Source organism: Ptiloglossa arizonensis, chromosome 8 (genome assembly GCF_051014685.1).
Source record: "Ptiloglossa arizonensis isolate GNS036 chromosome 8, iyPtiAriz1_principal, whole genome shotgun sequence".
Classification (NCBI taxonomy): domain Eukaryota; kingdom Metazoa; phylum Arthropoda; class Insecta; order Hymenoptera; family Colletidae; genus Ptiloglossa; species Ptiloglossa arizonensis.
This window is the reverse complement of record NC_135055.1, coordinates 5,995,076-6,020,956: the sequence shown is the minus strand read 5'-3', so window position 1 is coordinate 6,020,956 and position 25,881 is coordinate 5,995,076. Positions and strand designations below refer to the sequence as shown.

At 40.2% G+C, this 25,881-nt stretch overlaps 1 long non-coding RNA gene across 2 annotated transcripts in view; it reads right to left on the bottom strand.

The window, feature by feature from the left end:
• The window catches only part of LOC143150396 (uncharacterized), a 70,616-nt gene extending 44,949 nt beyond the window's left edge, over positions 1–25,667 (bottom strand). The window contains exons 1-4 of one of the 2 annotated variants that reach the window (XR_012993044.1): positions 25,505–25,667; positions 20,671–20,730; positions 20,477–20,599; positions 15,104–15,241 (exon numbers count right to left, since the gene is read on the bottom strand). This is a non-coding gene — a long non-coding RNA (uncharacterized LOC143150396). Of the gene's footprint in view, positions 1–15,103; positions 15,242–20,476; positions 20,731–25,504 lie in introns of both variants that reach the window. The other variant, XR_012993043.1, reaches the window with a different exon arrangement.
• Positions 25,668–25,881: the final 214 nt, after the last annotated feature.

The window sequence follows — 25,881 nt, the reverse complement described above, 5'->3', positions numbered from 1 at the left end:
GATTAAGGAACACCTGAAACTACTGGAGCATGTTTTAACCGACAAATATTATTTTCAACCAAGCTCCAGCGGTTCAAAGTTTGTATGTATCGTTTCGATAATACAAATTTTAAACACTCGATGAAAACGCAAACGGTACTTATTTCACAGCGGTTAAAAAACACGCGAAAGTACTGGAGCGTGTTTCGATCGATAAGTATTATTTTCAACGTAGCTACAGCCGTTCAAAGTTTCGTATTCACAGTCGGCCATTTTAACCGCGACAATTTAATAATTTCTCGCAAGAACAGCACTGATAGGACCCGAGTGAAAACATTGTTCGCGATATCCCCGCCACATCAGACACTGTACTGCTTGTCTACCACGAGCCAGCGACACGTTACCGAGGATCGATCGAAATTAATTAACGATGTCCCCTGCCCAAGACATTGAAACGGTGCAACGTTTCCTCGCGAGCACATACGAAACTTTTAATTGGGAGAGGTCCGAGGTACACCTGTCCGCGAGCCAGCGTTTGCTGTGCGGTATTTAACGCGCTCTCAATTACGAACATTTGCCTCGCGCGGAAGTAATTCGAATCGCGACAAACACGGAGTACCTGCATCAATTAACGCTCGATTTCAATCGATCGTGACCGTCCTCGTGGACACTTTTAAACATTTCCCGATCGCGTGCCTTCCGCTCCGCGTGCGCGACAAAACAATCGATTTTTCAGCGGTGGGGACGTTCTCGAGAATACACAATATCTTGTTAGTTTACGAAAAATCGACGGTTTCATACGTACCGATAACGACTAATATTTCTGTTCTTGGTATTGAAATATATCTACACTTTGAATAAAGTGCACATGTGATTGTTTCCCTCAGGAATGTATCTTGGGATTTTTACGATAAATCGACGATTCCATAGGTACCAATAACGACTAATGTTTCTTTCATTGGTATTAAAATATCCACTAAACTATCCACTGTCATTTTCTCGCGATATTTTTACAATACATTCTCGATGAAAAATATATCAGACGGAAATATTTATAGATTTTGAGTAATCGAAATTATTATTTTCAATTAAGCAACACTAACGATGGTTACAAAACTTCCTTTCTTTTATTTCGCACAATTTCTTTTTTTATACCTTCCTCGCTAACCCTAGAGGAATGGTTTCGGATAACTGGACGTAACTTCCACAAAAATCGAACATTTTTCATCGAATTTAACAGACTTGCAGTTCAATGCACTATTAAGTTACGGATAAATATTTCGTAAAATTGCGTATCCGTGTCGAAGAAGAATTTCGAAAGTCCGTCTTCCATTTCATGACCACCTTAAACGGGGGTGCGCATTTGTGATCTTTTTTGCATTGGATTTTCCTACAGTTAGGTGCAATTTAAAGGCAACGGGGATGGAAAGCCGCGAGACGGTCGGAGCGGCTGGTTCCGGGATTAAAATGAAATTATTCAGTTCCATGTATTCAAATGTCCGGCCGTACGACGTAGAATGTTTTTCTAGCCGACCCGGGGTTGTTATTTAACCCTCGGCCTGCCACGAGCACTTCCTATTAAGGATTTGCATACTTTACACATCGCTTGTTTGCCGCCAGATTTACGGCCGGCACTTTGCTACGAACTCTCGCGACTTCGTCCATTATAACCAACACGGTCTCCTCTCCGTCGTCTAATGTATACGGTGACTCTTAATTACGCGCCTTCGAGGGTTGAATCTATCGGGGAAAAAGAGGAAAGAAATGTTGTACGAATGCATGTCCTTCCAGGTAATGTTCGTCGAGTTACGACGCGGTAAAGAACACTGTGCGATGTTACTATCGTTTGGTGCCTCGTACGCTATAGTTAATTCGTCGTAACTCGATGGACAGGGTCTTTCTTCCAGTTTTACGCTGCAGAATCATCCTCTGCGATTTCCCAGGTATCGACTTGCAATAGAATGTATGAAAACGTGTGTAATACAGAATTTCGATAGTTGCAAGGAAAACGTGAGTGAGATGCAAGTATTGAGAATCGTGCATTAATCGAGGTGGACCGATTCAACAAAGAACTCCGTATACACAGAATATATTCATCAATAGTCTCTACTCAGTGGTCACGCACTTACAATTTCATTCGTTTTTGAGTAACCATTCATTTATCGAACTTAAGCACTGATTAAGATTACTAATTTTGATGTATCACTCGGACAGTTTGAGAAAAATTCGATTTCCCACTGTCATAAGTATTGAAGTAAGTGCAGGTGGTCCAATTATCATTAAATAAATAAATAAACATAACGAAGTAAAAGATTAGTAACGTCTGAATTGATTGGCATATTTTCTCAGGTATTCCAATAGCAGATACACGGTCGAATATTCAAATGGTATTTGAATAGTATTTTAATAGTATCCCAATAGTATTCGAATAATTAAGTACTCAAATAGTATTCGAACAGCCAAGCATTTGAATCAGATTCGATGTCTAGTATTCGAATCAAATTCGAGTAGTCTAGTATTCGAATCATATTCGAACAGTAAAGTATTCGAATCATATTCGAACAGTAAAGTATTCGAATCCTATTCGAACAGTAAAGTATTCCAATCATATTCGAACAGTAAAGTATTCGATTCATATTCGAACAGTAAAGTATTGGAATCATATTCGAACAGTAAAGTATTCGAATCATATTCAAACACTAAAATATTCGATTCATATTCAAACAGTAAAGTATTCGATTCATATTCGAACAGAAAAGTATTCGAATCATATTCGAACAGCCAAGCATTTGAATCATATTCGACCAATAAAGTATTCGAATAGCCAAACATTTGAATCAGATTCGAGCAGTCTAGTATTCGAATCATATTTGAGTAGTCTAGTATTCGAATCATATTTGAGTAGTCTAGTATTCGAAGCATAGTCGAACAGTAAAATATTAGAATCATATTCGAACAGTAAAGTATTCGATTCATATTCGAACAGTAAAGTATTCGAATCATATTCGAACAGACAAGCATTTGAATCATATTCGAACAATAAAGTATTCGAACAGCCAAGCATTTGAATCATATTCGAACAATAAAGTATTCGAACAGCCAAGTATTTGAATCATATTCGAACAATAAAGTATTCGAACAGCCAAGCATTTGAATCATATTCGAACAATAAAGTATTCGAACAGCCAAGCATTTGAATCAGATTCGAGCAGTCTAGTATTCGAATCATATTTGAGTAGTCTAGTATTCGAATCATACTTGAGTAGTCTTGTATTCGAAGCATATTCGAACGGTAAAGTATTGGAATTATATTCGAACAGTAAAGTATTCGTATCATATTCGAACAGTAAAGTATTCGAATCATAGTCGAACAGTAAAGTATTCGAATTAAATGCTGATAGTAAAGTATTCGAATTAAATGCTGATAGTAAAGTATTCGAATTAAATGCTGATAGTAAAGTATTCTAATTAAATGCTGATAGTAAAGTATTCGAATTAAATGCTGATAGTAAAGTATTCGAATCAGATTTAAACAGCCAAGTATTCGAATAGTATTCGAACATTCAAATATTCGAATAGCATCACGGTGTCGTGTTCAAGTCACCAAACTATTCCAAATTTCGAATAAAAAAAAAGAATTCATCCAGCCCTAGATTGAACGCCTCTGTGTTGTCGATCGATCGATTCGGGGAGGGTAAGCATTTCTCGACCTTCTCTGCCAGCCACCGTCAACGGACCCGATGCGAAGTTCCGTCGGTTCGACGAGTCTCGAAGGGGTTCCACAATGAAACGCGCGCGTTGAAATTGGCGGGACGCGATACAGGCCGCGGCCGAAAGTGGGTCGCGCGATGCGTCGTCGCTTTTAACCGGCGCCGAATAAATCAAAACCTCGGCCCGAACATTGTAAATATGTGTACGAGCATCACGCTCTTTCCCTCGTTCGACGTTTCTGTTTAATACAATGCACGCGAGTTCTGCACTGGAAATTTGTTTATATTTGGACGCGCGTCACCGCCCGGTGTTTAATGTCCCGCTCCCGGTTTCGATATTACATTTCGAACCTCCGACGCCCCGTATCCTGGGAATATTCACGTTCTGACTTCCTGCCGAGAACACATACCACACTTCGAATAAACCAAGATTTTTCATCCGCCTTCACCGTATCGATCGTGGATCCAAAGTATAAATAATGAAAAAAATGAAAAACAAAATTAAGTAAATAGGAAAATAAACGAAAAAAGGTGCAATTCGCGCTATTATACCACTTAATTCTACTCGAACAAATTAAAATTGTAAACCTTTCGACTGATTGTATCTCGATTAGAATTGTTTACACATACAGGGCAGGACTCGTGAAGATGTTATCCATGAAATTGAAATGTTTTTCAGAAGACACACTTTTAATTTATTTTTATACATACGAAGTTTTCAAATGGATCAATTATTTCTCAATATGTACAATTGGCTTCTGTGATCGATCAAGATCAGTCGAGGTCGCGAGAAGCTCGTTGTCCATTGAATTGTTTTTACTGCTCAAGAAATCTCAACCGACGATCCCTCTCCTGGCCAATGTTTACGTTTATACGAAAACCGAAGTTGGCTCGAAGAATTTGATTGGAGACGCAGAATATTTTGGGATATACGATTTTACGAGTGGGGAGTTTATAGGTGATGCAATAATAAAACTAGGAGAGACGGTAAAAATTTATGTCCACGAAGTGTTTGCAGGAGGCACTGTGCAGAGATTACTCTACGCGGACCTGGTGTTCCCAAACTTTCTTAGGTAGTCGTTTTGAGGGACGTCTGGTAGACGTCAGGAAATTGCCTTCAAGAGGTCTGCAGACCCTCGTGTTGTAAATACATTGCAGGTATGAACGTTAGGGGTTGATAGACCTCGTAAAAGAACCAAAAACCACCAGAGTACGTATTGCATCCCTGATATTCTCCTGAATGAACAAACACGTCCCTCTAACTCATCGGGCCAATATATCAGGTTAGTGCAATTACGTATCTTCATCGGTGATCCTTCTACTCGCTTTGCCTCGTCGTTCTCGAGAGCCGTGTTACAGGAGGGCACGATGAAGTTATTCATCTTCGTTCCCACTCGAAAAGGAACAACTAGAGCCTCTCCCAATTTCTGAAACCGCTCGGTAACACTATTTCCTTGGTCCCCCATTTATGTAAATTCGCGCGTTGAGGAACTGAAATTGCAAAACGCGAAGCTGCCGTCAAAGCGTTAACACATTCTCGTTCCCCGTATATCGTTTCTCCAACTTTCCGTACCAGCGTCACGGCCCCCGGGGAAATTATTACGTTTTTCCCGCATTTCGTTCGAATCTAATTATCGTAAGTAACGTTCTTTGCGACTGGTGCGCGACCGGAGCACAAACCTCTAGTTTCTGGCTCTCCGTTTTCGTATTTTTATTCCTATTCTCGATCGATCCCGTTTACTTGGGGACAGTTTCGTTCGGTCGGTTCGAGATCGTTGGTTGTTTACGACCGGTCCATTCCAAGGATATATCGACGGTCATGCCGAGGTTTGAAGAAGTCTGAAGGCAACCGCCGTATCGCTCGCGTGAAACGATGGAACGTTACGATTCATGATGGCGAACTTGTCGTGTCGTTTCGTCGCTGCCATCGACTTGAGGCTCGCTCGGCTATCGCGGTTTAATGCGAGTTCGACGAGTCCCGATTGCCCATTGCGGCTGGAGCCATCAACTCTGCTGGAAGTGGAAAGTTGGATGTAAAAAAAAAAAGAAAAAACTGGAATAAAATACAGTCGCGATCGAACCGCGCCGATCAAGATGGAACTTCGATTCGGTAGCGATTTACTGCGATATTTGGACGATACGCACTGATTACTTCGATATGTTCGCTATTACGATGATCTACGTGCTCGGTTTAGTAAAATGTATAGTACGCGTGCAAAAAGATTGCATCTGGAGGTATAATGGATTTTACTGGTTCAGGAGTCATCTCAGCCGCGAATAAATGTATATCTGTCTTGTACACGTTCGAGAAGATGGCTTCTGGAACGAACAGGACCTGACGTGATTCGAGATGCATTCTTCTCGCGCGCGTACTGTACATAATAATGCAAAAGTGACCGTGGAGTCGATCGTTATTGAGAACAGGGCAGGTATAACAGTGTATATGTTCAATAGAAGTGTAGACGATTTATGGAGAACGTTTCTGGTCCTTTATTAAATCGGTCGAACCCTACCAAAATATTCCGTGCAGATGTTCCTCGAAAATGGGTTCCTGCAGGAAGATTGTTCGTATCACCCAGGCATTGAGATGTCCTGTCATCCGTGCTTCCAATTAAATGGCTTCCATTATTCAACGCGTATCCCGGTATAACTCCAGGTGCAATCTTCCCGTACGGCTACTGTATATAATAATGCAAAGCTGGACTCTGAGATCAATTGCTATCGAGGACCATCCCAGTAGAACTCCAGATGTAATATTCTTGCGTGTATATCGTATACAATAATCCAGAGATTGACTCTGGAGTGAATCGATACTGAGAACAATCCTATCATCGCATGAAATGCAATTCTCTCGCTTGTGTACTGTACATAGTAATAACAAAATTGGTCTTGGAGTGAATCGATATTGAGAACAATCCCACCATCGCTTCGAATGCAATATTCTCACGTGTGCACTGTATACAGTAATACGAAAATTGGACTCGAAGTCGATCGATATCGAGAACAATCCTACCGTCGCTTCAAGTGCAATATTCTCACGTGTGCACTGTATACAGTAATACCAAAATTGGACTCGATGTCGATCGATATTGAGAGCAATGTTATCATCATTTCGAATGTAATCTTCTCGCGTGTGCACTGTATACAGTAATACGAAAATTGGACTTGAAGTCGATCGATATTGAGAACAATCCTACCGTCGCTTCAAGTGCAATATTCTCACGTGTGCACTGTATACAGTAATACCAAAATTGGACTCGAAGTCGATCGATATTGAGAGCAATGTTATCATCATTTCAAATGTAATCTTCTCGCGTGTGTGCTGTATACAATACTATGTAATACAAAATTTGAGAACTACCCCAGCGTATCTTCAAACGTAATCTTCTCGCATATGTACCGTATACAGTGATAAAAAAACTTAGCTTTGAGGTAAACTGCGTTCGAGGGTTGTTCCATCATAGTTCCAGATGCAATCTTCTCGCAAGTATACTGTACAAAGTAACGGGAAAATCACGCTCGGAGTCAATCACCGGTAAAAACAATCCCGTCGTCGATCCAGGTGCAATCTTCTCGCAGACGTACTGTACGAAACGCAAAAAAATTGACTCAACCGTCGATCGCTATCCAAGACAGTACAGAGAGAGTCCAAGTACGCAACAGTTAATCAGAAACATGGAAAGTTCATTCTCCTAATCCTCGATTAAATGTGCGCGAACCGTACCAAAATATTCTCTGCAGATGTTCCTCGAAAATAGGCTTCCGCGGAACGATTGTCCGGTCTCTGCGATACCCTAACACCGGTGCTTCCAATTAAACGCCTTCCATTATTCAATCCGTATCCCAGCCCCTCGTTCAGTCAATTCACGGACACGTTCGATCGTCATCGATGGATTGTCTCGCGTCCACTTTCCTCGAATGAACGCGTGTACGAACCGTTGGTCGTTTGCGGCGATTCGCGCGCGAGGGAAATTTGACGCGAAACAGGCCACGAGAAGAAGTGGATCGCGCGCGCGAGCGAACGAGCGAATGAGCGAGCGCTGGGTGGTAAGGGTGGGGGCTGGGTGGCAAGGGTGGGGGCTACGGTGCGCGGAGGTGGCATTAGCATACGTCGAACGGCGAACGCTGCGGTGTCGGTTAATTAGAAGGACTGAGCGGCAACACATAGACGTTACGGACCGTTTCCACGCGGGCCAATGTACCGCCGCGACTCCGTTCGTGGAACTGCGTAATCGAATCTAATGGTGACTGTAAACCGATGCTAATCGATAGACCGCCGCCGTGACATCGGCTTTGCCGTACGGGCCATTATGCGCCCAAGCGATTCGCAATTGGATTTAGCGGCACGAGCCCCGAGGAACCGTTCGTCCAAGTCCCTGATCGCTTTTCAAACTTGTCCGCGCTTATGGAGTTTATAAGTCTATCGCGAAGTACCCCCGAAAGTGCTACCCCGGCAGTTCACTGTTTCGTTCGGTGATTATGCGTCTCCACCGATTATCGACCCACCGATGGTTTCCGTTTCGTGTTTCTATCGTGGATTCGCATTGCGACGGACGCGATACTTCCGACTGCCTGTTTGGCCAACGTTGCGTTCTCGTGGCCTGGAATCTTGAACAAGACTTCCTGGGGAATTATACGGGGTACGACGAATCAGGAGCACTTCGGCGTGCCAGACTTGGTAATATCGTGTACACGTGTCGCGGTGTGCCAACGCGATGAAATACGCGCTGAATAATCGTACTGTGCGCGCGCGAGAAGATTACATTTCGCGGTAGGGGAGCTCTTGTGCATTCAGGGGCCGTTTACACGGGTGCTGGATCATTTTCGAAGGAACCCATCGTTTCTTTGGACGCAATTTTGGTATGTACTGTAGAGAGTTGAAAAGATGGCTCCTGGATCACGGGGAATGGGCTGTTTGTACGATACGAAGGTAAATGAATGTTTACATCCCTGTTTTACAGTCCGTGAGTTCCCTTATTAGTGACAGAGCTGGTAAAGTGGGGATGTAAACACTCGTTTGCCTTCTTGTCAGAGAGAGACAGTAGTGTCATGTGTAAGACGAATGTGGACAGCATCGAGGAATTTTTGTTCAATTGCGAGTCGTTGAAATCTGAATGAAACTTCTGGTGCAGTACGATTCGCAATTCCTTCCAGAGGTAAACTTTTCGGCCTTGCACAGTACATTGGCGTGCTACGGTACGACCGCACGACGCAAACCGCACCAAGGACATTGCATTTTTCTTTAGATTCGGGTAAATTCATTGTCGAATATTTGCAATCTCGGGTTTTGTAATTGTTATTAAACGCAGACGGCGAAAGGTACACACGAATGTACGCGTTTGAAAGCAAAGAATAAAATATTTTACTCCGAACGATACGAAAGCATCCATTGACACGTTCACCTGGCGTCTGTACAGTGTATCGTGGATCCATTCGTTTCTCGCAAATCGAGAATTCAGAACATTGCATCCGCCTTATTGCCGTCGGTGAATTCGTAAAGTGTCCCGCGGAGAACATGCTCTTTGGGAAGCTCTATTATTTAATGACGGAGCGGAGCGATCTTCGCTGCGCGAAATCCTCAAAGAAACTCGAGTCGAGGAGAGTGGATAATGCAACGTAAACACCGAGTCTTCCGGAGGCTTTCAGGTAAAAATCTGCAGGTAAACTGTGTCAAGTATTAAACGGGGTGTATTATCAACGGTAATCTCTTAACGAATGTCGAAGCACGAGTGAAAAGATTGCGTGGCCGTGCGTTTCATCCGTGAACCTGCCGTCTACCAGTGTTAATTCGGCTCGTTATGGTTAATGGTGCCCCTCGCATGCGCGATGCATCAATATGCCGCGGCTGTCGCGAGTACAAATGAACTGAAATATGCTCCCACCTCAGAAGCAACGGCGATGATGAACGTTATTACTTCCGTGCTTGAAAACATAATTTATACCCCGAGACTGGAAGTGTACGCAGTTAAGTTAAATGCATGCATTTCCTGAATGGCCCCAAACAAAGCGGGCGTAAATCTTCCGAGCTTGGCACAATTTTCTCGTCGGGGCTGGGAAGTCTGGATGTATGCAGTGGCAATGTTCCTTCATTGAACTCGGCTAGCAAACGTATTGCCGCGGTAACAGTCTCCCCGCGGTGCTCAATTATTCCCGTCTTATCGACGAGAAACACCCTCGCGTGAAAATTTCATTCGTCTTTTCTTTGCGAAATTTTCCTCGATACTTGCTTCCCGTTTTGCCCTTTGGGAGGCTCTCTCGTTTCCTTACCGAAGATTTCGGACACGGGACGAGTCTACTTTTCTTTAGCGAAGAGTTCCTCGCGTCTATGGCACGACTTGGACAAAATGGAGTAATATCGTTCCTTGATATTTATTGTCCTTTTTCTTTCGAGGGAACCGGCGACTAGGTTTTAATCTGTGACAAGAAATTTATAGCGAAAGGGCACGCGATGTTGAAGTTCCCAGTACGAACCATTTTTACGGGAAACAATTTTTCAAATAATGTACCCGTGACAAGTTACAGAACGATATAGCTCCGAGTCATGTTGGGTTTAAAAGCGTCTGACGACAGGCTATCCGTTTCCACTGGCGCGTCCCCCTCCACGTTGCTACTTGTCCTCTCGTACCCTGTTCTAGTCCATATTACATCTCGCCCCTACAACCTGCTCTAATCGCATAGATCAATCCACACTTTGTGACATTCTCTAGAACGAATTGATTCGACTATTATTTCTCAACCATTCTTATGCGTCAACAAGGGAGTGCCAAGTACTTTGTTCAGTATGCTTTCGATGTTTGCAAGATTTATATTCAAAGACTTACAAAAATAAAAAATGCCTTGCGATAAACACTCACAATACTCGTTAATTTGAAAGTTGTAACAAGACCAATGAAAGCTCCACGAGGAATCATTTTCTCGAGATTCTCAAGTTATGCGACCATATGTATTCCAAGTTATTGGGTACACGTACTAGGAGAACTTTGAAATCTTTGCAAGATTTAAATTCAAAGATTTACAAAAATAAAAAATGCTTTGCGATAAACACTCACAATACTCGTTAATTTGAAAGTTGTAACAAGACCAATGAAAGCTCCACGAGGAATCATTTTCTCGAGATTTGCAAGTTATGCGACCATATGTATTCCAAGTTATTAGGTACAAGTACTAGGAACTTTGAAATCTTTGCAAGATTTAAATTCAAAGTCTAAAAAAATAAAAAAATGCTTTGCGAAAAACACTCACAGTACTCGTTAATTTGAAAGTTGTAACAAGATCAATGAAAACTACACCAGGAATGATTTTCTCGAGATTCTCAAGTTACACGTACTAGGAACTTTGAAATCTTTGCAAGATTTAAATTCAAAGACTTACAAAAATAAAAAAATGCTTTGCGAAAAACACTCACAATACTCGTTAATTTGAAAGTTGTAACAAGACCAATGAAAGCTCCACGAGGAATGATTTTCTCGAGATTCTCAAGTTATGCGACCATATGTATTCCAAGTTATTGGGTACAAGTACTAGGAACTTTGAAATCTTTGCAAGATTTAAATTCGAAGACCTAAAAAAATAAAAAAAACACTCACAATACTCGTCAATTTGAAAGTTGTATCAAGACCAATGAAAGCTCCACGAGGAATGATTTTCTCGAGATTCTCAAGTAATGCGACCACGTGTATTCAAAGTTATATTCCCGGCCTTAAACAGCCATAATTATAACAATCGATCGCAGAGTGCTGTGGCGGTTCATAGCTGTTGCACTTAGCCGAAGAAGTCGGTCGAGGTGAAATTAATCTCGCGAAAGGAGCGCTTGCATGAGAGAATATCGGAACATGGGGCCGGTTTAGAGATTACAATTACAAGTCGTGCGCCTGGCAACGGGAGAATAGTCATGAAATATTCCGTCTTCCCCACGGTAAGTTTCGACCATGTCTGACAAAGAAATGTTTAATGGGGGGACATGGACGTTCCACGGCTGAGCAACGGGAAACTTTAGCATCTGGCTCCGTGGCGATCTTAGCAGCCGCGTTCGGCGTATTTCGTGTCACTTCGCAAACTCCGTTAGCGAAACTTTCATCGCTGTTTTAAGACGCGCCCAGCGATCGGAGTACGCGAATAACAGCGGCATCGTAATCGCGTTTGCTAGAGAGTTTCAGATTCGGACTGCGGGAGTCTGTTTTCGAAACGAATCCCTTCGAAACTACTTTAAGTAAAGTGTTGATCGGTGAGCAATCGTCCTTCATTTTGCGAACGTTGTTCAATAGGGATGAGACTGACAATAGGTCTCCCTCGATTGTTATGAAACTTTGCAGGTTGTAGGCTAGCGAAAAATAAGGGATGGTTTTAGTTCGAGGGGTGAGAGTTTTAAAGTTTCGGTCCCTAATAATGTCTTGAAAATTATTGGAGTTTCAGATAGAAGGAAATTTCCGAAAGAAATTCACTACGGTCTTCGAGAAAAAAAAAGATAAGCGAAAAAATCAATCGCGAACAACCTCATCGTATCATTCAAACGAGACTTCTGCGATTAATCATTTTATATTTCTCATTGCCGATGCGTACGCAATACAGATACAAAAGAAAGGATACTTCCACCGAATCGCAAAATAAACACATTTAATGGAACTCATTTTTCTTGCTTTTCCCCTCAATTTTGCCCAAGACTTCTACCACATGATATTTCAAACTTTTTTCACGTGTAACGTTTTTTCCATCTCCACTAGTTTTCGAGAGGTTCAACTGCTCGACTTGGAGGGTGAGTTTCGCCCCTTAAACACGAATATCCCAACCGATGGAAAAAGGTACGGGTCTGATGTTTTTATATCTGTGCGTTACGTGTGAACAAAATTCCCGATCGTGTTTTAATCCTCTGCCGGATGAATTCTATTTCCTCTCTAAAAATTGATCACGAAAATTTATACTAAGTAACCAAACCCAGAATGAATGTCCTGATACAAAAACACCCTCCCTCGAAATTCCCTCGACGAGCTTCACGGTGAATCTTTTTATCGGGTCCCCGTTGATTTACATGAAGTATAGCCAACGAGAGACGTAACTTCCCGCGAAGCGAAACAGCTTCCGACGACGACTTAAAATTCCGGGAATACTCCGCGACAATTTTCGGTCAAGTATCCATTCCGCGAGGAGAATAACACGCCCGTAAGAAAATCAGCTAATTGCAAATTATATTTACGAATCTTGTACCGCGTTCGCGGCGTGGATAGTTGCTCGTGCGGACCCGCCACGTGACTCGAATATCTCGAGCGTTCAGGACGAGGCAAGAAGAAGATTGCGAGCGAAGTGGATGCGGATCGAGCCCGATTGCCTCGAAACAAAAGTACCCGATTCTCGTGAATTACGTTTATTGATCGTCCCTTTGACCTTTGGTCCCGTGGGCCAATAAATCAGTCCATCTATCCTCTCTGCAAAGTATATTACATCAAGCCGAGCAACGGAGCTTTTCATTTCACCGAGTGAAGAATGAGTATTGCAGTGGCCCGAACTACGCTCGTTCTTATCAAATTGCAGCGGTGTAATTGAACGAACGAAAGTCTGCGCCCGACGGACGAAAACGGAGGAACATGATTCACTGAGGGGCAGACGATGGAAACGGGGGTGAGTTCGTTGGAGTGGGGGGCAAATTGATACGCTAAAAAGTTCTCCTCGAGACCCCCTACCCCTCCCCCCACCACTTCTTCGCGGAAAAACCGGAGCGAACTAATCCGTCCGAGCGTTATTTATTTCCAAGGGGTTTTTCAAGTTTTTAAACGCGAGCAACCATAATTCTTCGCGGCTTTGTCGGTCGGTGCACGAAAAGAAAAAATAATCATCGAGGCCTATCCGTCAATTCTGCCAGGAGAATTGATGATTATGCGCAACAGATACGCCGAAAAGAACGCTGCAGTTTCCGATATGCAAAAATCACGCGGTATGAAAAGAACGGGGAATTTCCATTTCATGTAAAACGCGTGCACGATCGGTTCCTGGCTTTTTTGTCCGTCCCCTTCCCCTATTCGTTATGGGGGAGGGGGGGTTACGAGCGATGTATTCTTGAAATTTTTCCTACCCGAAGCGTTTAATATTTAACGATACTTTTAAAGTCCGAAATAGTGTATATTTGAAGTAATTTTGATACGTGGAAGCTGGCTCGAATCGAAAGTGAAAGTAAAGAAGAGGGGGTGACCTTGAGTGGCCAATTAAGAACGCCTCGACTCGAAGTTCAACTTTCGTCGCACGCTCGGTCAGTAAGAGGCTCTTGGATCTCGATTCGAAACGCAATACTCTATGCGATTTTTTTTTTTCAAATATTTAAATACGAATTGGTCTCAGCCTTCTGGATAGAATTTATTTAAAGGAAGAGTTCTATCACTTTCATTGCACGGTCGGTCAGTAAGAGGCTCTTGGATCTCAATTCGAAACGCAATACTCTATGCGATTTTTTTTCTTCAAATATTTAAATTCGAATTGGTCTCAGCCTTCTGGATAGAATTTATTTAAAGGAAGAGTTCTATCACTTTCGTCGCACACTCGGTCAGTAAGAGGCTCTTGGATCTCGATTCAAAACGCAATACTCTATGCGATTTTTTTTCTTCAAATATTTAAATACGAATTGGTCTCAGCCTTCTGGATAGAATTCATTTAAAGGAAGAGTTCCATTACGCACAAATCGATTAAAAGTTAAATCCAATCCCCCTGTTCTTTCATCGTCGTATCGCCTCTCGCGATAATCCGCCAGCAAACGAGGAAATAACGCTTAGCCGATACTAAATAAAACGATTTCAGAACCACCGCGAATAACAAAAGAGCTTCGAGCAGTTATCCTGTCTATAATCAAGACGCCTCGTACAGAAACGAGCCTCGACAATGCCGCGACCCGATATTCTTTCACGCAGCCGCGGTTTCCTTAATGAAACTTTCACAAATCCGAGCCAGCCAGGGCTCAGTCATTCCTCGTGGAATCAGACAGCCTAGAACTCCGTAATCGGGAGCCACAGTCTATTCGGGATTCTCCTTCATTCCCGGGGTTTTAGACCTTCCGTTTTATACGCGAAGGGACGGCAAAGCCCGGTGTCTCGAAACGCTAAAGTCACTGGATGTATAAAGCACCGTCGAATGGCCGCCATTTTGTAGCGAAACGAGTGCGCGTCGTTCAAATATGAACATTTTTTAGGGAGAAACGTTTCGTCTCTAAATTAACATAACAGCAATATTCTACGAATACGGATGTAAATAGAAATATTCTCAAAGAAGAACAAATTAGTCGATTCGAATTAATTAAAATAATTGGAACAACAAAATTGTTTCTTTGTTGTTTCTTCTTCGAGTATTCTCCGGTCTGTTGCGAACGCGGTACTACTAGTATATTAATGAAAATAAATGTGAACATTACCAACGTCTTCAAATTCGTAATTAATTACCATAATCGAGTAGTCCTCGTCAATCTTCCGTTGTTCGGTTTTACGAGTAAAATTACTCAAATTGAGTAATTCAGACTGGGTAATCGAAATCCGCTTGGAGCACTTGGTAGTATATAATGGACAAGCATCTGCGCATTCCTGGAATACAAAAATGGTTGTAGCTTGGGAACAAGGTCGAACAGGGGGCGCATGTTTACATGAACTTTTACCATTGTTTTCGCGTTCCCAATACACCCGCCGAAGCGGATCCCACGAGTTCGGATACACGCTGTACATACGCGCGACTTCGCTAAACACGCGACTAGGGTGCCCGCGCGGTAGCTATTAAAAGCTCAGCTTGCGCTGCGTGACGCGAGCCAAGGCGCATTAAGAAGCTTCCCTACGACCCGAATAACCGCCCCAACGACCGGCTAGTACACCGTTTCGCACAGTCGTTGAAACAACGGGAACCGTGTGGTATAAAACATCGTAATCCCGATGAGGGTACGAGCACGAAACTTCGGGACTTCTTTCGTTGCAATAAACCAACCCACCGGTGCATCGCCAGCCGCTATTTCGGGGCCTTGTAATAAGACGGGCGAACGCGAACATACGAGCGGTATTCGCAGTGCACGCCTTTAATTTCGCGGAACGAACGGAGCTTCTTTCGCGATTTACACCCGCGCATCGCGCACTTCCGGTTTAAGAAGTCACTCTCGAAGATTGTCGAAGAATGGACCGTAAACTCGACCCACCCCGTGCGCTACCCACGGTTATTTTAAATTAATTAAACAACCGTCACACTTTTACGAAATTGAGCTTTCTCGGATTTCAGCTATCAATCCTCGGTTACTTTCAATTAATTAAATAAAACTCACTGGGATATCTTGAATACACGCTACCGATCCTCGGTTACTTTGATTTAATTAAATAAAAATCACTGTGATATCTTGAATGCACGCTACCGACCCTCGGTTATTTTAAATTAATTTAACAATGAACATCCATTAAATGGTTGTAATTTCTTGCATTTTTCGCTATCGACTATCAAGTACTTTAAATTAGTTACATAAAAGTCACTGTGATATCTTGAATATACACTACCGACCCTCGGTTATTTTAAATTAATTTAACAACAAACACCCATTAAATAGTTGTAATTTCTTGTATTTTTCGCTATCGATTATCAAGTACTTTAAATTAGTTAAATAGAAATCACTGTGATATCTTGAATATACACTACTGACCCTCGGTTATTTAAAATTAATTTAACAACGAACATTCAGTAAATGGTTGTAATTTCTTGCATTTTTCACTATCGACTATCAAGTACTTTAAATTAGTTAAATAGAAGTTACTGTAATATCTTGAATATACACTACCGACCCTCGGTTATTTTAAATAAATTTAACAACGAACACCCATTAAATAGTTGTAATTTCTTGCATTTTTCACTACCGACTATCAAGTACTTTAAATTAGTTAAATAAAAGTCACTGTAATATCTTGAATATACGCTACCGACCCTCAGTTATTTTAAATTAATTTAACAACGAACATTCACTAAATAGTTGTAATTTCTTGCATTTTTCGCTATCGACTATCAAGTAAATACTTTAAATTAGTTAAATAGAAGTCACTGTGATATCTTGAATATACGCTACCGACCCTCGGTTGTTTTAAATGAATTAAACCATAGTCACATCGTAGCAACTTTTTGGATTTGGGTTATGCGGTTCACCACAATAACACCATTTATACAACCAGGTGTTCTACATGGAAATTTAACGATTACAATGGTAACTGTATGGTCGTAACGAATTACAGTATTTCCCGCTTAAATGTAATGGAGTAATCCCCGCCAGTGTTGTCGTTTATTTAACCTCTTATACCGCGATTTCTGGGTTACTACTGCGCGGTCTGTACGCAACTTGATCAGTTACAACGATAACTGTACCCCCTAATGACAACGAATTCCATTAACACCCGTTTAAAAGTAACAAACTCGTTCTCCGCCGCTGTTGTTCTTTATTCCTGCCGCGATTTTTACATTATCGCGTCCCGTGTATGTAAATTTAACAGTTACGGCTGAATCGATGACAATAAATTCAAGTAAACCCCGTTTAAAAGTAACGTGCACGTTCCCATCGCAGTTATCGTTTATTCCATCGCCCCTTATTTTCCAATTCCCAGAATTATCCGTTACGAATCGCGTATCTTATATTCAAATTTAACGTTCGCGCAATACGCTCGCGTTAATAACGTTGCCCCGGTAACACCCCGCCTAAATGTAACGGAGACGTCCGAAACACCGTTATTGTTTATTCATTCGCCTCTAATATTGTCGTGATTTCCAGGTTATTACGTGCCTTGTATGTAAATTAAGCAGTTACGACGATAGCTGTACACTACGGATAATAACGAATTCCGGTAACTCTGGCTGAATAGTAACGGGGACATCCCCGACACTGGGTACTGTTTATTCAGCGTTCCATCGGGATCCGATATTTATTTCCCCGGGTAGGTACGATATTATTTCGAAGTTTAACGCGCGGCTTTCCCGAGCGTGTACGCGGCGACGTGATACAAGGGAAACGGAGCACGCTCGAGTAACGCCAGTAAAGATCCGAGTCAGCCGAGGCAAACCCAGAAAGAAGGATTCGAAGTTCCGAGGCATTCGAGGAGCGATAAATTTCGTCCATTCAGCCATTTAACGGTCCGCGGCGGGTGAACGCGAGTTGGCTTGGCTTCCAGTTAAAAATACGAGAGGCACGGTGAATCCCGCGATATATCGAACTACGCGAATTTACATTTCATTGAGCTGTCTCCCGCTTTGTCTTAACGATTCACTGTAACAGAGTCGGTGAAACGACTCGAAAGGTAATTCGAGACTTCGAGATCGAGGACACGTTGGAAGAAAGAAGGGCGAGTATTTCTTTTAAAATAGCGCAGTTACCGCGAGGAGCTGCGAAAGTGCTGGTTTCTCATTTTAAATAACCCGGAGAGGTAGCAAAGAGTTGTAATGTAAAGACTTACTCGAGATTTCGAAACGGAAGAATGGGGATCGATGAATGCTTCTTTTAAAATGCCTGGCTGTTACGATGAACGAGAGGGGACCGGTTTCTCGTTTTAAATAACGTGGGGTAGCAAAGGGTTGCAAAGTGGAAACTTATTCGAGAAATAGAAATCGATGAATATTGCTTTTTTTAAAAGGAGCGAGGAGAAAGCACTAGCTTCTCAAGTTAGGTAACATGGAGTAGCAAAGGGTTGCAAAGTAAAGACTAACTCGAGACTTTGCGAAGCACAAAAATACAAGGATGTATTTTTCTTTAAAAAAGACGCGTCTGTCATAAAGAATAAAAAAATCTGCTACTTCCTCGTTTTAAATAATAAAGGGGTAGCAAAGGGTTGCAGAGTGAAAACTATATTCGAGACATTAAAGGACACGATAACCATGAATAAGAGAACGATGACGTTTTCTTTTTTTTTTTTTTTTTTTATTAAAGTGTGATTACCATAAAGAATTAAAAATCTCCTGGTTCCTGATTTTAAATTACACGGGGTAACAAAGGGTTACAGAGCGGAGACTATATTCGAGACTTCAAAGGACACAATAGCCACGAGAAAGAGAACGATGCCATTTTCTTTAACAAAGAGTGATTATTATAAAGAATTACGTATCTTCTAGTTCATTTTACCTAACACGAAGTATCAAAGGGTTGCAGAATAAAGCCCGGTCCAGAAATACGAAAAGAAAATGTCAATAAATTTGTCGTTAAAATAGCGTCACTGGCGTGAAGAGTGAAACAAATCAGCTGGTTTCTCGTTTGAAATAACTTGGGGTAGAATTGCAAAATAAAGACGCGGGGTTTGGTAAAAAATTAGGAATGATAAGTTTCCGAGATCCTCGTCCATTTCTCAAGCTTACTGTTCGTATAAGCGTGTCGAAGCTCCCCAGATGGAAGACGCAGCGAAATCTCGATATAAACAGGAAGAACGATGGAAGATGGAAAATGTGTACTAAGCCTCCCCAACACGGTGCCACGGAGAAATCGATCAGTACGTGAGCACATTTCGAGGCTGGCCGCATAAAGATCCGTTCCCAGAGTGCGCATCGTTCGATTCCGAAATGGTAGCGTAGATTTCGCTGCGATCGCCAGCAAATGGTAACCAACAGAAGGCAAATTCCCTGGCATTTCGTCGGAGTGGCCCCCAGTAGCTTGCCAGTTGACCTCTGCAATTCTGGTTAACTGATCGGGCCTGACCTCAACCATAAATTACCAAAGCACCGATCGAGATTTTCTTGGAATCCAGGAAGCTTAACCCAGCGACCGTTTCCTTGATCCAGAGGCGAAGATTTAAAGCGAAAACGCGACGCTTATCATCGTGCTTGGGTCTCTCATTTGTAGCTCTCTCTCTCTTTCTCTCTCTCTCTTACCGGATACTTATAAAAATTGCATCCCCCGGGTAGACGAGCTTTCACGAATCGGGTAATTATTGGGGCTGATGCACTTTAAACGCGAGTCTTGATCAAACGTTATTTTGATCAAATACGAGAGAGACTTTGAAGAGACTTGAATTCAGAAACTTCATTTTTATCAAATACGAGGTACTTTGAAAACTCGACAGTTTTTACATTATTTTGGATAATCGGCTGGTAGAGGCACTATTCGAATCTTAAAATTTCAAAGAACGTTACCCTACGATATTCGATTTCTCTGTTCAAACAATTCAGAAATTTTATTTTTATCAAATACGAGAGACTTTGAAACCTCTAAATTCAGAAATTTCATTTTTATCAAATACGAGATACTTTGAAAACTCGACAGTTTTTACATTATTTTGGATAATCGGCTGGTAGGGGAACTATTCGAATCTTAAAATTTCAAAGAACGTTACCCCACGATATTCGATTTCTCTGTTGAGACAATTCCCTTCTTAGATATACCGTTGAATTTAATCGTGGAATTTCTTTGTCTTGGTAATTAGTTCACGATTAGTTCGAGACCTGGTAGTTCAACTCATCAGTAAGGCTTATCTAGCGGATTAAACCTTAGACGCGGTGCGATTTATCTTTCGAACGGTCTCTAATATTGGGAGAATTAAGATCAAATTTAGTGTCGGAAAAAGATCTTAATGGTAGAAGCATTTAGTGGTAAAACTCGCGTCTTGGGCAAAATTTACTAGATAAGCGTTACTAATGAGGCCGAGTAGCATATCCTGGAAGAAACGGAGTAACAAATATCACGATTGTTAAAGTCTTACGTTTTATTACACAATATCGATTCTCAAAGGTAAGAAATTCTTTTCAAGAAAACGTTCGATATCCTATTATAAACCAATAACGTTTCGATCCATTTTCTTGAGAATATTTCAAGTTAACAGAACGCTTACCTGTAAAGATTTTTTATTCAAACAGTTCCTCTTTCATTCATATTGTCGAATGCTGCAGAGATTTCATCGAAGATAACAGGTATCCCACTCTGCGTATAGAATGATGGTGTTTTCGTTCATTTTCTACGGAATATTTTAAGTTAATGGAACGATACCCATAAAGATCTTCCATTCGAACAATTCCTTTCTCGTACGTATTGTCGAATCCTCGATTACTGGAGATTTCTTCGGGGTAATATCGGGTACCTCGCACACTGTGTACAGAATAATGGTGTTTTCCTCAATTTCCTCTGGAATATTTTATAAGTTAATCGAATAATATCTATAAAGATTTTCTATTGGAATAATTTCCATTTCCAATAGCGAGAGAGATTTTCGAATGACGTTCAGCACGCAAACCGGATTGCGCAACGATAGTATCTGGTATGGAATCTATTCATCCACTTTTTCCAGAATGTATAACTTTAATAGTATGGTAACCGTAAGGATTTGAGATATGAAGCCGGTGGAAACATTCCGTCGCAAGAAAGAGCGGTTCCTGTCGCTGCATACAGGCCGCAGAAAATGAGAGAAGATGAGAAACTAACGATAAGCCAGGTGCGAGAGAAAGAGCTATGGTAAAGTGGATGAGTGGATTGAAATCGAAAGAGGGCTCGTTCGCCGGATACGTTCGTCGATCCAGCTTGTTACAGTTACAGCAAATCGTTAGCGTTACAAAGATTATCTCCAAAATCGGTCCGGGCTCGTTCATCAGTCGCTGTCGGATTTAACTGCGAACTACTTGATTTCACTTGCCGAGCGGAGCGCCACGTGTGTGGCGAACGCGTGATAAAACGGTCCGATTAAAAGCTGATTTTCCGAGGGGGTTGAAAAAGAATCGCGCGCCCCTGAAATCCTATCATCTTGGTCATCGCCGTATGTATATTAATGAACGTTCCACCGAAGAGAAATCTCGTGTACAGACAGAAATGAACGATTTGTTAAACTCCGCAATTTTCAACAAAGTTAATTCAGTTTCTCTCTCAAGAGGCTCTCATTACTCGAGATAATTGTTAGTTTTTACGTATGTATATTAATTTCTTTATCTTTACCTATTCTGTATTATTTCACTCTTGTTATATTTCTTTTCAAAGTTAAAAGTAGCACAAAGTTGTACCTTTCCTTTGTACTGTTGCGTTTACTTATTTCTACTTCTACAAATTAATTTTCTTCTTTTTATATATTGATTTTCTCTGTTTCTTCTCAATACTTTCTTTTCTTTTATAATGGAATCTCGGTTCAACAAAGACATTATTCTTGTCATTATTATATTTCTTTCCAAGCTTAAAATAGTACAAAGTTGTACCTTTCCTTTGTACTGTTGCGTTTACTTATTTCTACTTCTACAAATTAATTTTCTTCCTTCTTTATATTGATTTTCTCTGTTTCTGCTCAATACTGTATTTTCTTTTATAATGGAATCTCGGTGCAATAAAGACGTACTATTATTATTGTCATTATTATATTTCTTTCCAAGCTTAAAATAGTACAAAATTGTACCTTTCCTTTGTAGTGTTGCGTTTACTTATTTCTATTTCTACAAATTAATTTTCTTCCTTTTATATACCGATTTTCTTCGTTTCTGTTTAATACTTTATTTTCTTTTATAATAGAATCTCGGTGCAATAAAGTATTATTATTGCAAGGTGTATTATTATTATTGTCATTATTATAGTTCTTTCCAAGCTTAAAATAGTACAAAGTTGTACCTTTCCTTTGTACTGTTGCGTTTACATATTTCTACTTCTACAAATTAATTTTCTTCCTTTTATATATTGATTTTCTCTGTTCCTTCTCAATACTTTCTTTTCTTTCATAATAGAATCTCGGATGCAATAAGTATTGTAATTATTATTTTTCGACCAGTGAAACGGTAGATTCGTGAAAAGGAAATCAACTTTTCACGGATGCTCCAAACCTTCACGGGTTTTTCAATCAGTTTCCATTGCGATCACGGATCGTAAAGTTTCCTTTAATGCATCGGTCGGTCGGAGGGGTAGTCGACGGAGATTGGGTCGATTCCGGACGTCACGTTCCGTCATAAGCAGCGATAAGACATGCATGGACCGTGAACTGCGGACGAAACGGCGGGATTTGATCGTAAAAGTGGCTACCCGGTGCACCGGCATCATCCTTCGGGGTTTAATTCATCGTTTACCCGCGAGACGGGGTGCTGATCGGCGACGAATGAATGAATGGAAACTACCGACCACTTAAACGAATCACGAATTCCTGGATGAATCAATTACGCGATGGACTGTGGATAAAGCTGACGGTGAATGAATTTCGTAAACCGAGTTTGCGAGATTAGCATTATAATTAAGGGCCAAACAGCAGACACCTGGTAATCCATGCTGAGCACTTAGTCATGTAGATAAATGGTGTATAAAATTTGATGCATAATCGTAGTTCAATTTTATGTTCGCTGGTGTAAATCTTTCGACCTTGTGCTTCGAGTCTTCTACGGTATTGTAAACATGCTACACAAGCGAAAATTCTTAGAAAAGGATACAATACGCATACGCCACGTGCTATTTAAATATTACCGATTAATTACATTTGTATACTTTACTCTGGACGATTGGATGGTTATTTACAAAGTTTCTTAAGTCTTTTGAATATTTTTTCTGCGTAAAAGAATTCTTAAAACTCGTCCTCTTTTATATTTTTATCTTCTTTACTAAGTAATAATAATAATATGTAATATATATAATATATATATATATATATATTACTTCATCTTTCATACTGTTATGTATAATACTTTCTACTTAGTAAAGAAGATAAAAATATAAGAAGATAAAAAAAATATAAAAATATAAAAGAATTCTTAAAACTCGTCCTCTTTTATATTTTTATCTTCTTTACTAAGTAATAATAATAATATATAATATATATATATATATATATATATATATATATATATATATATATATATTACTTCATCTTTCATACTGTTATGTATAATACTTTCTACTTAGTAAAGAAGATAAAAATATAAAAGAGGACGAGTTTTAAGAATTCTTTTATGCAGAAAAAAATATTCAAAAGACTTAAAAAACTTTGTTTTATATTATATGTAATATAAAAAACTTGTTATATATTAAAATACTGAAGAGGACCCAAAGCAAGGTTAAATGAAGCTTCATTATAGTAATTTTCACATCACTTGTTTCATCAAATATGTAACAGGTGTGATACACAAGTTAATGTTTCTATTTGCGTTTTATTTTTCCTAGTTAGTTGCGTTGTTTCTCTCCTTTCGATTGATCCACTCGGTGGTATTATTCAACCAACAATGATTCGATTAAAAGATTGTTCGTATTACGTTCTGAAGGACGGATATTTAATTTCGGGAGTAGCAAATGTTTATACCGGGCATGAAGTAAATTTTGAGATACGGCAAATACTTTTAACCCTGATGAAGTTTTCCAATTTAATTTAAGGTATACCAGTGTGCCCCGAGTGCGCGAGATTGACTAGGAAAACATTGCTCGTTAGAATTTACTACAGCGCGCGGTTCTACTTTGCAGATTACATTCGCAATACGTTTATTGGAGTGGCCGCGTTTAACAGGACGATTTCAATTATCATATAACCACTAATTCCATTACGATTACTTTACAACGTAATCAGCGATAAATTTTACGGACCTGTTACGATACAATTTCTATTAAATTTACAAAATGATTTCGATAATCATATAACCACTAATTGTATTACGATTATTTTACAACGTAATCAGCGACAAATTTTACAGCCACGTTGCAATACAATTTCCATCAAATTTCCATGAAGTATCGAACGCGATATTTATCGATTAGCGCTCCTTAAGCGGTACTTATTAATATTTGCAATAACACGCACGGTTTATTTACATAACACAATAGACCTTAATTCTCGGAAAGACTCGTTAATTTTCGTCATCCTAAATAGGGACCAAACAAACGATATAAATGTATTAAAATATAAAAATATTTGCACGAAAATAGTGTACCAATACGAATGTTTTCTGTGGGCTATTTTGTCTGAAATATTGTTAGTAAAAATCAATGCATTATGAACATAGAAACAAAATCGTAAATGTATCGTTATGACTGAAAAATGTTACATATTAGTCGTACGTTTGATACATTTGTGAATACATGTAATTCTATTAGTAGTGATACCATTGGCAGAGTTCGATTTTCTTTTATTCATGGCCCTAACAAATAGCTAGGAACTCGATGCCAGACATTCTGAACATCGTCTCTAACACGGTACATTCCTTTAAATATTTTACCGTTGAAAGTTACTTCAAGATCGTTAACTTTCTTTTAGAATCAATCACGAGACCTTTGTCTCAAATCTACCTTTGAAATCAATTTATAATATAATTTACTTCCAGTATCGTGTCGAATTTGTGACATTGAATCAATTAATGCATTCCATTTCTCAAAGTAATAACGATTTAAGGTTATATTTTAATCGATCATGATATACGAACGATTTTATATAATATTACACGTTTGAGTTTATATAAACATTTCATATCATTAAATACAATTATTCCATATATTAATAGTAACGGGGCGAGATCAACAAATAAAATGAATTACCATAACCTTCTAAATCTTTCGAGAACAATGCGAACGCGAGAAAACGTCAGACGCGTCGGGCGATAAAAAAATTTATTACCAATCGATCTAGGTACGTTTTCGGTGCATGATAGAAGGTGGTGGTATCAATCTAGCAAGTACACAGGCTTTGTCAAATGAAGCCAGCAATTACAACATAAAATTCGATACAAACGAGCGACTTTTCGGTCACACGACTGTATGTTTCTTTCTTATTCTTCCAATTGAAAACAATAGAGATAGACATACCGTCGTGCGACGAAAACTTGTTCGTCTGTATCCATAATTCTAGTAATCTCGTAACCAATTGTTTCAAAGTAATCAACCATCGAATATGATACAATCGCTATGTATAACTTTAATCGTGACTTACTCTTTGCATTCCAGGCAAATCCAACGAAGTTTGTCCCTGGATTCAGAAAAGTCGGTTGCAAAAATCTTTACGTTTCACATAACTCAGTTTTTATGTTTCTACAGCACTGGCGTCCTTTGGCTGAATCGACGAACTATTGCAATCAAAACGACCGTTGCACCATTCCCCCGTGACGTCACACAGACACTGATCATGTGACCCAAACTAGATGTGATATACCGCCCTCTGTTAATAATTCTCGCGGAAAAAGGTCCTAGTGTTTTTCTTAGACTATCAAATTATTAATATTCATTGGTTGCACACGAGCACGCATTTCATCACGGAAAAACGAAGAACTACTGAAATTGTTACGGAGCGGTAAATAATCGATTACCTCT